Consider the following 16,203-nt stretch of genomic DNA (forward strand, 5'->3'; position numbering starts at 1 on the left):
ATACATGTGGAGTTTTGTAACATGTGGCTGGTTCTTTTTGTTTAGTTTTTTTAATTAAGCAAAAATGTGCTGATTCATTATTTGTTGTAAATCAACCTTTATCCACAGATTAAGAATGGTGTATATAAGGAATTTATTTTCCTTATTTTTTCATTTTCCAATTTCTCCATAGTCTTCTCACTCATCTCTGTGTTTATGTAATCGCTGGCAGTAAAGGCTGTTCACATTCATATTGGAATGTAACATGAGTGTGTACACTAGGGGGCAGTGTCACATGAACCAAACTTGAATTTACAGAAAAGGGGAAGACCAACCTCAGCACAAAAACAAATAAACAAAGAAAACAAAAAACAAAGGGCAGTTCCAGGGGGGTAGTCTAGAAAGCAAGGTTAACCGTAACATAAACCCTGAACTCTCGGTTGATTAACCCAAACCTTGCTTACTCGGAGTATGTCGGTTCCACATCACCTATAGGAGTAAGTTCAATAAACATCCTACTCGTAACTCGGAGTTAATGCGCGTGCACGGCGGGTACTTAAAGACATAATGAGCTGCATACTTCAGCGAAGCAGAGTTAGAGGCTTTAATGCGTGCTTATGAGGAATGTAAGCCATTTACAACAATTTTTTTTTTTTTTTACTGCTGCATCGGACAGAGAGTTGGCTTGGAAAAAAGTAACGCATCAAGTATGTGTGAATTTATACTCGAATTTAGAAAGTTCATAAATATCTGAAAAGTTTCCGTTCATTATGGTGCAAAATTGAACATGGATCCTATTAGACCCATGCCATAACATGTAAGAGATACGTCTTTACTTTTAGCCCTCCCTCAATTCCTTAACATTGTAAATAGTACTAATAATATAATATGCTTTGCATTTTATTGGGTGTAATCCTTCTGGACCCAGAGGAACTTGGCGCCAAGTCAAAATGAAACACAAAAAAGATAATATTTCATAATTTTCCTAAATTGTAACCTAACTAATTGGCCCAACCTATAATAATCTTTCTCCAGGTTATATAGCAACAGGAGCAAGCCTGTAAAACAGGTGGGAGATCACCAGCACCTTCACTCACTCCGCCTGAGGAGCTGCCACTTCCCTCAATCAAGGGGGCAGTTCCAGGGGGCAGTTACCTCCCATGACATAAGTTGCTTGGTAAAATGTGTGTGTAGCATAATGAGAACTTAGGATTTATTTATTTTATTTATTTATTTTAAGTTTCCAGTGCTTTAATTGATGACAATAAACACTGCCATGGTCTAAAAAAGGAATTTTTAAATAACCCTTTATTGACAATGTTTCACTTGTATATTAAGCATGTTTATTTTATTTTACTGCATATGGTGTGTACTGTAATCTTAATTGTAGTGCCCCTACTAGATGTTCCTTATGTCTTTGTATATTAGTTGTATTTGTTTGAGAATGTACTTTGAGCATCTGATTTCATTTTCTTACAGTTGCTGATAGACATATTGTATTAACTGACCCTCCTGCAACAGCACATCCTGCCACAGTTTTAAAGGATTATTGTCTTCAGGTATTGTTTCTGTTTGATAGACCAAACATTATTAGTAATTTGCACTGTAGGATGAAGATGAATGGACCACCTCTGCTGTGACAGAGGTACAAAATTAAGATGCTGGGAGGCCCACGGAGGTTTAACATATAATGCATTCCTTTTGATTTCTTTTTTAAATATGTGATTATTAAAACCTAGGGTTAGGGGTTAGGGTTGTCCCCTTAAAGATCATGGCAATTATGTACACAGGAGGGTCCATCTACTGCCACACAGAATCTTGGCAGTGTAAAAAATTGTTTGCAGTTGTCTTGATTAAAAATATTTGGTCTGTGTATATATTACAGAAATGTATGTTATCATTCATATTGAATTATCATTCTGTCTTCCTGCAAAGGAGCTGTAGCCTATAAGATCCATCTTCAAATGCAAAATAGAAAAAGTGACCTGTAGATGAACCTTTACAACATGAAATGGAGGGAAAAAAGGTGAACATGAGGCTTGAAATTTAATTGCTGAAGCACTGGTTAAAGGTGGACAAAGTATTTGCCTACTGATTATTATTATTATTCTGTCAATTATTGTTGAATGGTACAACAATGAACTCAAATGTCTTTTTCAATTACAGAAAACAAAGAAACAATGAACCTCAACTCTTCACTTTGTGCACTAGGCATTTAATTAGAAATGATGTGGGCAGATCACATCATCTAACACCCTGCACTCTCTTTGGTTCACTGGGGTTCCTCTTGCCATCTTCACCGATGGTTCATCATGGTTTATGGCCAGGGAACTGCACACAATCGTGTACTGGACTGGACTGTACTGTATGAATGGTTCTACACACCGGTGCCATTTCCACACGCTCTGTATCACGCACGTTATATACAGAAATCTCCCTGTGGCAAAAAAAAGAAATGAAGGGCAATGCATAAAATGTGCTCGGTGTTAAGTGCTGATCCACGATGTGTCATGTTGGTGATGTGAGGTTTCAAAATATGAGAAAGATTTGATATAATCCGTGCTTCCTCGCTCACTGGATCTTCTTCAAAAGGGCACGCCATGTGCCGTCAGCTCTCTGAAACAATCTAACCCTGGAACAGAACCTGCTCCGGACCAATGTTATGTTCAGAGAGGAAGTTGCTATGGCAACTTACATACCCTGAGAGTTACCTCCGTTTTTGGAACCGAAAGTTGAGGTTATCCGTTAACTCTTGAGTAAATGCACCCAGGTAAATCGCACATCCTGCTTTCAGAATACCCACTGGTCCTTTAAAAACAGTATTAACTGAAAGTGCATTGTCCAGCCACAAGATGGCGCCAGCTTCAAAGCACTGCTGGTACACCGGCAACAAATGTACTTCCTGGTGTTCGCATCTCATTTGGCAAGCTATTTAGACTACCACCGGTCTAAAAGTAATAAATTAGCTACTAAGGCGAATAAATTTGTATTAAAGACACACAATTGTAACACACAAACTGAAATTTAAGCAAAGATTTATTTATGAGGAGCTATTGTTTTCCGTTGGTTTCACCTCATGTGACCTTTAGCTCCATAGCATCTATGTCCATATGTTAATTGAAGAAAAACAACAAACACACAGTGTAGTCCATTCCTGAGTTATCATGACTTTACCATACTCCCTGTAGTGAATAGGCTATTCCTGTACAACTACATTCACTAGCAATACATCTACTGAATAATGGGGTTTGCTATACATCTGTCTGTATCGTGGGGTTCTCTATACATCTATCTGTATAGTGGGGTTCGCTATACATCTGTCTGTATAGTGGGGTTTGCTATACATCTGTATAGTGGGGTTCTCTATACATCTATCTGTGTAGTGGGGTTCTCTATACATCTGTCTGTATAGAGCGGTTCGCTATACATCTGTCTGTATAGTGGGGTTTGCTATACATCTATCTGTATAGTGGAGGTCTCTATACATCTGTCTGTATAGTGGGGTTCTGTATACATCTATCTGTATAGTGGAGGTCTCTATACATCTGTCTGTATAGTGGGGTTCTGTATACATCTATCTGTATAGTGGGGTTCACTATTCATCTATTTGTATAGTGGGGTTCAGTATTCATCTATTTGTATAGTGGGGTTCTCTATAAATCTATCTATATAGTGGGGTTCACTATACATCTATGTGTATAGTGGGATTCTCTATACATCTATCTGTATAGTGGGGTTCTTTATAAATCTAGCTGTATAGTGGGGTTCGCTATACATCTATCTGTATAGTGGGGTTCTCTATACATCTATCTGTATAGTGGGGTTCTCTATAAATCTAGCTGTGTAGTGGGGTTCTCTATAAATCTAGCTGTGTAGTGGGGTTCGCTATACATCTGTTTGTATAGTGGTGTTCTCTATTCATCTGTCTGTATAGTGGGGTTCGCTATACATCTGTCTGTATAGTGGGGTTCACTATACATCTATCTGTAGGAGATGAAAGTATCAGCCATTAAAGAATGCAAGGCCAAAACCAGTGTTGAAATCTCACACAGCCCCTCACACTTATGTAGCCTTAGACAAGACAAAATATTGCAAATTTCAGATGTGACTATAACTGAATAATTTGTAAACTATACAACTCTTTAACCAGTGGTTAGCACGTTCGCCTCACACCTCCAGGGTCGGGGGTTCGATTCACACCGTGGCCCTCTGTGTACAGAGTTTGCATGTTCTCCCCGTGCTGCGGGGGTTTCCTCCGGGTACTCTGGTTTCCTCCCCCATTTCAAAGACATGCATGGTAGGCTGATTGGCATGTCTAAAGTGTCCGTAGTGTATGAATGGGTGTGTGAGTGTGTATGTGATTGTGCCCTCCGATGGATTGGCACTCTGTCCAGGGTGTACCTCGCCTTGTGCCCAAGGGTCCCTGGGATAGGCTCCAGGTTCCCCGTGATCCTGAAAAGGATAAGTGGTATAAAAGATGGATGGATGGATGGACAACTCTTTAACCTTTGCTAATTGACTAAATGTTGGCAAAGAATTATGCTAGTCAAAACCACTGAAATTATGCTGCTTTGAGAAGCAACAACCATACTTTTAGTTAAAAAGTGGGAGTACTTCATTGTTCCTGTGTATGATTTTGCTGGTGGTGCTGCCACCTCATAGCCCCAGGGAACTGTATGTGAGGAGTTTTGTGCATTCTCTCTGTGACTGTTTGGGTTTCCTCTGGGTTTTTTCGTATCTTTCCTCTCCCCAAACCAAGATGTGAATGAGTGTGTGAATATGTGTGCACATGGTGACCTGTGATAGGCTGGTGTTAAATCCGGGGTGTATTCTTGCCTTGTTCAACCCTGACTAACTGTAACTATAAAACGATTACTGGAGATGAATGAATTTTGATTGTTGCTGCTACCATTTTTTTCCCCTCCCATTTACTCCATGTCGTTTTGGATTAAAGTATTCAAGTATGTTCTAAAGCAAACACTGAATGTGATAAGTGATAGAAAGTTTTGAATAACCCTTTAAAGGCCTCAGCTTTTATTCACTCAGTGGTCAGTTTGAAGTGATTATGGTTACGCCCATCACAGTAAGAATTTGAAGGGCAAAGGGTAAGAAACTGAAGCGTCCCCATCAATTTTTGAATGATACAAATCTGTCACGTGTTCCACCAGGGGGCATTGTCTGACTGAAAGTTAATTTGTTCAAGCTGTGAACTATTTGCTAAAAAAAAAAAAGTTAACTATTCCTGTTATTGTACTACATAGTGTAGGCCTTTTAGTGCTTTAGTATATATATATATATATATATATGTGTGTGTGTGTTTCGCTAAAACGGTGATGGCTGTAATTTTTTTTTTTTTCACATTTTTTTCAAATAATCAAAACTAAGCTGTTGAGGAATGTAAAAAAGTTGCCTGCACAGAGACTGCAGGTTTTAATGGCTTCTTTGACTAGATTGCATGGTTTTCATATCTCAACCTTATTTAGCGTATTGGAGATAATGTGGAAAAGGATGTTCGGTGTTGATCTTTATGAAAAAATATCAGTTTTCTAGACTCATGGTATTAGAAAACAATTTTAAAACACACAAGCAGGTGGTGAAAATGAATACATCTAGGTACGTGAAACAAACGTAAACACATTAAATTGTTCCTTTAAGAAATGTTGTGCAGAAATGTGAGCATGTAGTTTTTTTCTATATATGGAAAAAATAAAGGGAAAATATGAGTTTACAACTTTAACTCTTAAGGTTATAAAATACTCCAACACTGACGTCTTGATCCAAAATAAAGGGGAGGATACAACATTTATTTGTGTTCACCAGCCCTTACTAATTTCTTATTAATATATTACCAATGTAAATGCATTAGTGTTTACACTCCACATGTTGTAGGGGCATATGCACCACAGACCACCTCTGAAAGTGATTTATGCACAAACTTAGGAAGTGTAATAGGAAGTGTACTTATTGAAAAGAAAAGCATTTTGAATTGATATTTTTCTAAAAAAGAAGAAATGATATAAAAGTTTGTTTCAGGACTTTAAATGGCACCACTCTAGAATGATGACCACCGCAAAAGTTTGCTTACAATCACCTTAGAGGCTGACTTTATTAATTAGCAAAAATTTATCCTAATTTTTTTTTCAAAGCATACCTGTAATGGAGAAGATTGGCCTACATTTATAGGTCATACTATTTGTATGAGTTATACACCACACGACATTCTCGGCATTACAAAGGGCTCCATTGGCACCTTCAATAACTACCATTTAAATGTCCCTAAGAAGTTTTTTCCCTAAAACTCCATTTTGAAATGACTCTAAAATTGGTGCTGTAAGTGTTCTGTCATCTAATTCCCCTTTGTAGGCTTCACTTATTTCACCCACAGCTTTAATCCAAATCATATTGAAATTATGAGTGTGACATGGGCAGAGAAAGGGTTTTTTGAAGTACGAAATTGTCAGCAAGATACAGTGTTCAAATACAATTATCTAGAAGTTGTGTATTAGCTGTGTGTAGCCAGCTAACTAACATAGCTAGTGTTAGTGATGGACAAAATTGTGCTTGTTATAGTATATTTATATACAGTAGCTTAGGTTACTGTTAAATAAATCCTTGAGAATGTAAGAGATTCTGATACTGAAATCTCACTTGCGTCTACCTGTGATAACTGTGAGCTATACTAGCAGATCCTTAGCAGTATAGGGGACTATAGGTTAATCAGAGGTTTGGAAAGTATGTATGCTAACTTACTAAATTAACTTACTTAACTTACTCCTTAGGCCATATTTGATGTCAGGATTAACAATAGCTTTTGTGAGCCAATTGTCCAAAGCATATTCATAAGGTGAAAAGAGCATACACATACAGAGAAGAATGTTTTTCTTTATTCCAATTCAACTTGCTAGCTAGAATTAGCTGTATTTACTTGTTTAAGTTACCTACCATTCTGCAAGAGCTCTTATTAAGACAACACTGTCTGCCTAGCTGTGCACAGTAAATGATATACAAGTTATATCTACTAACACATAATCTACTTTAGATGCAAGAAATATTGACTATGAGCTTTTGTCAGTTGTCAGATTTTTCCATTTTACCCCCTTACCCTGAGTTAGTGATGCAACGTGACAAAGTCGACGGAAGCTATTTCAGTGGAACGTTTTATATCTCACCTCCCATTAATTTCCTATTGAGTAAGTCCTGTGCAGAGGATTGTAGGAGCAAGAGCAGTGTGAAGCAGGCAATTAGAGAAAGACTAAGTAAATAAGAATGGGATATCATTATGTAGAAGCCAATCAGCCGATCAGCATAATCTCACAAAAACATGCATCAAAAGAACTTCAATGCACTGGGGAAAAAAATAAATCTTGCCATCTTTAATATATGTACAAACTTTCAGTGGGATATAATTGCACAGGTTGGAATTTAATTATTTTTCTGAAATGATATTTCAATAATTTCTGTTTTAGCCTGTGTTTTGCTATAGCATAATACTTTCCTACAAAATTACATGTATATTACTTTGAACATCTAAAACCTGCTGGTTTTTTAGTGTCATACCCTAAAATTGGCCAACTTCTGGAGAAGGAAGTACTTTACTTTGCTGCAATGTAAATACACCTTGGACTTTACTGTTTTATAGATTCAAGAGGCAAAGAGACTCACACACCTAAACACACCTCTGCCACATCTGAAACTATTATAAGACCCATAAACTATAACAAGACAGGCTTGAACTTTTCAACTTTTTAATTCTTTTTCTTTTGAAATTCGATCAGATCTTTATGTGATAATGAAGCAGTCTACATAAAGTGCTGAAAACTACAGGTTTTCTTGAGCTGAAATATGTTTGTCCTTTTCACACATTTCATCCATCCATAAACCTCCATCCCTTTTCCGTACCACTTATCCTACACAGGGTCGAGGAGGAGCCTGGAGCCTATCCCAGGGAACTTGGGGCACAGTGCGAGGACACCCTGGATGGGGTGCACACATTTCAATCACATATAAATATATAGCTTTTTACATTTTGTTTACCCCCCAAGTCATTTTATTAGACTTTTTCTGGTTTGGAATGGCACACAGCTATCCAGTGACTCGATCAAAGGCTGTGTTTGTTAAACTGGCTCTGAGCAACATGATATTTGTAAAGTTTGAGTAAGATTAAGTAAGATTAAAAAGTAAATAGAAACATTCTCACATTTTGTTGAAATATATTTTTTGGCTTATTAAAATTGAGGTGTCAAAGTATGTTCTAGGCAGAAAAACATTGATTTGGCTGTTTGCCAGAATTCAGCCACAGTGACATCTGACGGGTTTTCCCCACACATATGTTCTCATAGCACCTTCAAACTAATAAACCTCAAGCTATTTTCCTTTCTTCTAACTAATTGCATCAAGAGATAATAAATTAAAATGATTATCCTCAGTGTTGGCTGTATAAGTGACATGTTTGTCAGTCCTGTCCTAAAAGTCAGAAGAGAAGAGATTTTCTCAGAGAACTTTGCCAAACTAAATGTCAAAGGTCTCATATGATTGTCTTATAAGAGTACACATTAGTTTTTCCCCCATGTTTTTCCCATCTGATTTTTTTTTTTTAGATCTTTATGGTATTTTTTTTTTAATAAATCATATAACTAGAAATAGTACCTAGAAATTACCCTGGTTTTTATATATATTTTTTAAAAAAAATATGGACAAATATAAATTTTAATATGAACCCTTATGTGCAATTTCCTTCAATATTCAGATAGTTTGATATGCACTTCATGTATACACTACAGATCCACCTTAAGTAGCACAATGCCATAATAAATAGTATGCCACCTAGTGTTACCATAGTAACCACAGGTCTCATACCTTTTTTTTTTTTTTTTTTTTTTTTTTTTTTTTTACATAATATGTAACTTGATAGTGGCACCTACATTGTTTTCGGAGTTACATTCGTAGTGTGATATATTACAGTATGTGTTACCTTTAAAAGGTTAATATGTTAAGATGTAAATCTTTGTCGGTTAACTAATTATATTATTTTACTTTCAGAAACCTTACGTCGAAACATAACGTCTTGTTTAGCGCAAAAACTAAACAATAGCATTAGCATGAACCGGAAGAGATTTAATGGCAAAACATTAGTAGGAATTGTTGGATTTGAATAGCTGTCAATGAATAACAAAATTTGTTTTACATACATACATATGCATATGTATGTGTGTGTGTGTGTGTGTGTGTGTATATATATATATATATATATATATATATATATATATATATATATATATATATAGTGTGTGTGTGTGTGACATTGTGTGAGCTGCGTTTCTCAAATTAGGGTGTAGGCTCCATGAATAAATAACAAGTTGTTTGATAATTATAATAAATAGCTTTTTGTTTGCATCACTATAGGTTTAATTGGTTATATGGAAGTAATATTTTTAGTTTTGTTTCTTTACTCTTCAAGGTCCTCTCACTGTTTACAGTTTTAAAAAAAAGTGGTTTTGTGTGCTGTGTAACTCATGTGAAGATGGAATCATAATTACATACATACTTATTAGTAGGGGTGTAAACCTCAGGCTTCTACATGATACAATATGTTTCATAAGGAATTGATTCAATATTTAACAATAACACTATTATCAGTGAAATTTGATTTAGTAGCCTCCGATCGATGTGTGATCTCTGGTGGGAATCTGGGGTATCAGAATGATGATAATGAAGAGAAGGACTTTTTTTTTATTTGGCTTTAACTAAGTATCAGAGTTACAGCAAATCACCTTGCTAGTCTACTACACATAAGTTTTACAATATGAATTGTTCTCCTTTCCCGAAATTAACTGATTTGTATTCAATTATATAATATAATAACCAATCCATGAATGTTGCTTGGATTAATTTCAATTGTCGCCTTTTAAATCGATGCATTGATCCAAATCATACACCGCTACATATTAGTAAGGACACAAATACTGTACTTTGTAGATAAGGTGATTATTTACAGAATTGATTAGTGGTTTAAAGACTGTTTAGGACATTAATTAGTACTTCTTTATTTGTGACTTATAAGCCAGGTTTGGAAATGAGCTAGCAGTAATATTGTTTATTCTAATGTGAGAAAACCACATAGCCAGTGCACGCCGTCTGATAGTGGTAAGAATTCACAAGATACTCATGCGTGTTTGGAAATGTCCTGGTCAGTGGCCTTGTGTATTAATGATAACAAGGTTTTCAGGGGAAGCAGAGGTGTTGGTTGATGAGGCAGGTTGTAGAATGAGAGGGTGGAGGGAAGGAGAACAGCAAATGGGTGTTTTGGTGAGTGTGCGCATAGGCAAACTGGAAACATGAGTGTTAAACCAGGGGTGGGGGGGTGGAGGGTGGTTGGGCTTCTAGAGTTCATCACCTATTTTTCATGGCCGTGCGCCATTCCCCTTTCTGCTTGCCTGGCAGTTGTGAGGGCACCCACTGGATTGCCTCACTGCCAGAGCATGCTGGACTCTGTTATCCGGGTATCTATCTGTGTTATTGATTTTTTTCCTTCATTTTTTTGGAGTTTCATTTTATTCCTTTTTGGGCGGGTGTTTCAGGAGATGGTGGGGTTGGGGGTGGGGGGGGGGGGGGGGGGGGGGGTGATTGTAAGGTAGTGAGATCTGAGAGTGCTTGCAGGGGGTAGAATGGCTGGTTTATTTAGCCTGGACTGTGGATGAGCAGACATAGGTGTTCTCAAAGTGTGTGTGTGTGTGTGTGTGTGTGTGTGTGTGTGTGTATTTGAAAGCATGGAACTGTGTGTGTCTGTGAGTGTTCAAGCCTATGTGTATGTTTCTCTCTTTCTCTCTACTCCTTCCCTCTCTTGGGAACAACCCCTCCCTCTTTCCCCTCAGAGGCGCCCACACTCCACACACTTCTGGCGGCGCCTCCACCTAACCAGTCCCACCCCCCGCCGCCCCGCACACACACACACACACACACACACACATACTCTCTCCCTCCATCTCTCACGCCTGCCTGCCGTCTCCTGTCCCAGGGGGCTCGAGCAGTGCTGCCGGCTCGCACTGTGATTTGCAGGGGTTTGTCTAAGTGAGAAGCAATTAGAGCAGTGAACCCATTAATACATGCACGGTGTGGCCAAGCCGTGGCAGGATGAGCGAGAGCAGGGCGCTGGCCTCATAGGGTCCACCTCTCCCTTTTTTATCAGCAGGTACAGAGCCACGGCGCCGCCACACCACATCACGCCACCTCCCGCACTATCATTCGCGTTAATGAGATAATTGCTGCTTCTCATTTAAACTGCCATGTTTCCAGGGCCCATGCCGACTTAATGTGTGTTGCCCAGAAGAGAACACAAGCCATGATTTTTTGCTACTCGTGCTGAATGTTTGGTGTGTTGATTTTTTTTTCTTTCGATGGAGACTTCTATAAAGAGTTGTAGGGTTTCCTGCAAAGCCCCCACACACTTTCCATTGCAGATGATTATCAGCAGTAAGCAGCAGCATGGAAATGCTGTAGGAGGCAATGGTGTATGGGTGGATGCAGGGTTCCCTCTGAAAAAAAAAAGTGTGTTTATGTGTGTGGGGTGATTCTCATTTCTGTTCCCAACTTGAAAATACCAAATCTCTCCCACTACACCACACTCAACATAGATTTAAGCCAAGCAGGCAGCATTCCTGTGAGTATTCTAAGCCTGTATCTCCTGGGTGGATGGGATGAGGGGTAATTAAAGATGGAGTAATGAGAGGCACTGCTTACAGCAGACTTAGGCGCTTGATAAGAGGCTAATCCTCTAACGTAAAGCTGAGATGACTAGGTCCCTGTTGAGCCCAGCTGCCCCCCTCTTCCATTAGCAGCCCAGAAGGAATGGTCATATATATTATATTATATCTATCTATCTATCTATCTATCTATCTATCTATCTATCTATCTATATATATATATATATATATATATATATATATATATATATATATATATATATGGTCATATATATTATATTATATCTATCTATCTATCTATCTATCTATCTATATATATATATATATATATATATATATATATATATATATATATATATATATATATATATATATATAAATGAGGATTTGGGCCAAGTGAAAAAGAACATTATCATGTGTAAGTCTAGGCATAAGATTCAGAAGATTATACACAGTACAGAATTACAATTTGTTTCGCTATAGGTAGTGCTCAGATCTGATGGATGTGCCTGTAAGGATGCTTCTTGTCTGTGCTATATATAGAGAGAACAGAAAGCTGTTATTGAGTGGTTAAGCTATAAAGCTCTGTCATATTTTGCTTAAGTCTAGGCCTACAGCTTTGAGACTGCATATTAAGCACTTGAGCAATCCAAATCAAATCATTGATTAACTTTTTTATTCTGTAAATGCAATTCTCGGGAATTAATGACTAATCTTCCCAAACGTCTTCATTTTTATACTCTATATGATGATGTTATTGTCTCTGAAAGTGTGCTAAAAGTATCCATATTGGGAAGGCAGTGTTTGTTAATGGCAACACATGACAATCTGTTCCCATATGCTTGGCTTTGTAGAATCTATAATTCAGTACTAGCAGATGTCTGAATGTTAATGTATTCATTAGTGTACATTATGTGCCAGCCTTCAGCATAAGAAGCCATAGTGGCCCTCTGCTCATGACCCCAGATCACAGACGCAACATTTTCTTTGTTGGAGAAGGAAAAACTGGGTATTTTGGCAAATGTATTTATTTTGCGTTAATTGGATGAAGGTTACAGCATTAAGTCTTTTAATTGGATGATGAATGAGGCCTCCCTGAGCACTGATTGGTAGAAACTGACTGAGTGTGTAATGAGTAGTAATTGCCTGAAATCAGTGTGGAGGCCATGGGTGTCTCTGTGCTTGCTGGGTTTTTACATGGTACTATAGGTGAGGCCACTAAGCTTGGTGGTGTACAGACCACTCCTCAGCATGGTGGTAATCTCACCTTGCTGCCTCCCCACCCCTACCCCAGAACTAGCCATAAAGCAGCCACTGCAACCTGACACCTGCGCTGCGGCAGGGATTTAATATTGTCTGACAAACACACACACACACACACACACACACACACACACACACACACACACACACACACACACACACACACTGACTCATGCACCAGGGAAACCAGAGATTTTAGTATACCTCATTGGAGTCTCACGGTAAGGTTATTCTGCAGGCCCAGGCATGTTAGCTGCCACAGTGTTCACTTACATCATGTATATGTGTGAAAAGATCTACTTATAATTCTTAGCTCATGCTTTATGAATGTATGAGAAGCTTGCCCTATTTGTGACACCCTACTAATCCGAAAGGTTAAAGGAACATAATGTAGAGACCTCGAGTTGAGTTTAATGTGTTTGACCTTAGTTTTCATGTTACTGTCTGAAAGGTTAGAAATGGGTTAAGATGCATTTCCCTGACACATTGACTTGCTTTTATTGATTTTCTAAGAGGTTGTGATTATAGATTATGTTTTAGATTAGTTTTTTTTCTGACAATATTTCATAGTCTAGAAATGAAAAGAAATCACAGAGCCACAATCTTTCAGACATTTTCAGACATGAAGTGAATGTATAAGATTCAGACGCATATGATGTCTAAAACTGGGCAGTGACGCTTAAATCTTTCTGTCTCTGACGCTGCATGGAAAAACAGACACTAGTGTTGTCCTAAACTGTGCGAAGACTAACTTAGCTACTGAGGAAAGTAGAGCGGCCGCGCTTTACAATATTGACAGGTTGGCACCCGGGGGCTCCTGCAGGATATGAACACTGCTGGAGGGGGGTTACTGCCATGCTTCCTTCCGTTGTGTGTGTGTGTTCATGTATGTGTGTTCTTCAGCATGCAACAGAGAGAAGCAGGCACGGCATTAAGCTGGATGTCTATTATGCATTTTGTTCTGCTTGCTCTGTGCATAATAGCTTGCTGGGTGGCTGTACGGTTAGGGGTCAGTCAGAGGACTGTGAGCATGTGGGTCAGGCGAGGACGGCTCTGTCTGCATCACCGTTGGTGCTGTGATTGTGTTGACCTCACTGTGACTCCTGCACCAATCAATAGGTCTTCCTTAAATTTTCATTTGTACCTGCTCTGCCTCATTTAGAAGAAAGGGAAGAGGCAAAAACCCAAAAAAACAAATAAATAAATAAATAGAAACCTTGAAACCTTAGTGTTTTAGAATTAGTGTGCTCTTTTTCCCTGGCGCTAGTGCATACTGATATTCTGTCCTTCCAGGAAACATTTATTAGTTTGCATTTCTGTCCTGAAACAAAGGACAAGGGCCATTAATAACCATATGCAGCTTGTGAGTCATGTAAATATGTCAGTGTTACCTAAAAATCACCAAAAGCTCTACCATCTGCACTTAAAAATGTTGTTGCTCTCTATTTCTGTTTATTTAAAATAATTTTTGGAACACTTAGGGTCATTTACGGTAAAAAAGAAATTCTAATTCTAATTTGTTAGAACTGTCCGTTCACTTCTGTGTGTTTCCCCACAGATGTAGAAAAACAGTAGAATTAGCCAGTGTTGCTTAACTACTACAGCACATCAGCACATCTGACATATTGGAGTTCAGTTGTAGACCAGTGGAACCCTATGGAGAGGGTCAACCCTCATCAAATTGGCTGCAGTTTCATTTATACTCACTAAATTATGACATTTGCTTTAATATAGACATCATAAGTTTATTGTGGGTGATCTACTACATTTTACTGACTTTTACTAAAGGTTTCTCTTTTGCATGGATCTCAATCACAAGTTATCCATCCATCCATCCATCCATCCATCCATCCATCTTCTACTGCTTACTCCTTTTCAGGGTCACAGGGAAACTGGAGCCTATCCCAGGGAGCATGGGGCACAAGGCGGGGTACACTCTAGACAGGGTGCCAGTCCATCGCAGGGCACACAATCACATACACACTCACACACCCATTCATACACTACGGACACTTTTAGACACTCCAGTCAGCCTACCATGCATGACTTTGGACTGGGGGAGGAAACCGGAGTACCCGGAGGAAACCCCCGCAGCACGGGGAGAACATGCAAACTCCGCACACACATGGACTCAAACCTCAGACCCTGGAGGTGTGAGGCGAACGTGCTAATTTTAAAATGTGGTTGCGCCCAAAAGTGAAACTGTATAAAATCGCATTTAAAGACTTCATTCCAATCCCACTGAAAGACTAATCTGCTTATAGAAAAACAACATTACTGCCAGGAAAATTAGTTATTACTTTGATTATCAGCATCATTTATGTCAGCGTCATCACATGAGGTAAAAGTCACTCATGTAAATTTAAACACAAGCCTCATTGTCGTCTCTTCACTTGACTGATCTCTGTTCATGCTAATATCGGTTTGGAAATAATTGTTGCATTAATTCGATCAGTTCTGAACTGTTGACAAAAATTCTTATTATTAATGTCCTTTTATTAGGTCATTTACACATGTTAAAACTTTGTCTGCTGTTATCTGTACAAAGTGTGTAAACACTCTTCTTTGCTTTGATGATGATGTGACGATACAGGAGCATTGTGAAGAATAGGACAACCACTACCAAATTATAAACTGAATTGATTAGGTTTATGCTTGTTTTGATATGCCATGTAACTAACCAAAATCTTGATCAATTCCTGATAAAAGCACATTTAGCTAGCAAAGTTTTAGACATCTGCAGGCAGACTGACTGTGTTTATCAGCATGTTTGTTAAGATGGCTACTTACCTGACATGACTTTTGAAGGCCATGGTAAGGTTAGAGAGTAGCCTAAACAAACACAAGTTGTTCTTTATGCTGGAATTAAAATAGAATAAATCAGTTTATTTCTGGCTGATCTACAGGCAAAACATAGCAATGTCAAAGTTAAATAAAACATGTCTAACATTGTTTAAAAATAAACAAATAAAATATGTTGGTTTATATCATTTTACTATAACATCTCTTAAACAATCTCAGGAATAACCAGTTGCTTTCAAGGTCACATAGTCACTTAATTTTTCAACACCTGTATGGACTCAGCAATCAATCTCATAACTTGAATGAAAACAGCAGTTTACTATGGCCCTTCAGTTTTCAAGTGTAGATCTATACTAAGGCAACAGGATGGGCTTCATAGACCAAAACAACTCTGTGACAAAGTTGTGAGGGATATAAAAAGATTTCCAAGGCTTTGAAGATACCCTGGAGCACTGTTAAG

General features: G+C 38.2%; 1 long non-coding RNA gene across 1 annotated transcript; it reads left to right on the forward strand.

Moving 5' to 3' along the window:
* Positions 1 to 276: 276 nt before the first annotated feature.
* Positions 277 to 3,461, forward strand: LOC108276177 (uncharacterized). The gene is made up of 4 exons (XR_008398017.1): positions 277 to 686; positions 1,459 to 1,538; positions 1,915 to 2,005; positions 2,146 to 3,461. It is a non-coding gene; the product is annotated as an uncharacterized LOC108276177 (long non-coding RNA).
* Positions 3,462 to 16,203: the final 12,742 nt, after the last annotated feature.

This window comes from Ictalurus punctatus, chromosome 15 (assembly GCF_001660625.3).
Source record: "Ictalurus punctatus breed USDA103 chromosome 15, Coco_2.0, whole genome shotgun sequence".
Classification (NCBI taxonomy): Eukaryota; Metazoa; Chordata; class Actinopteri; order Siluriformes; family Ictaluridae; genus Ictalurus; species Ictalurus punctatus.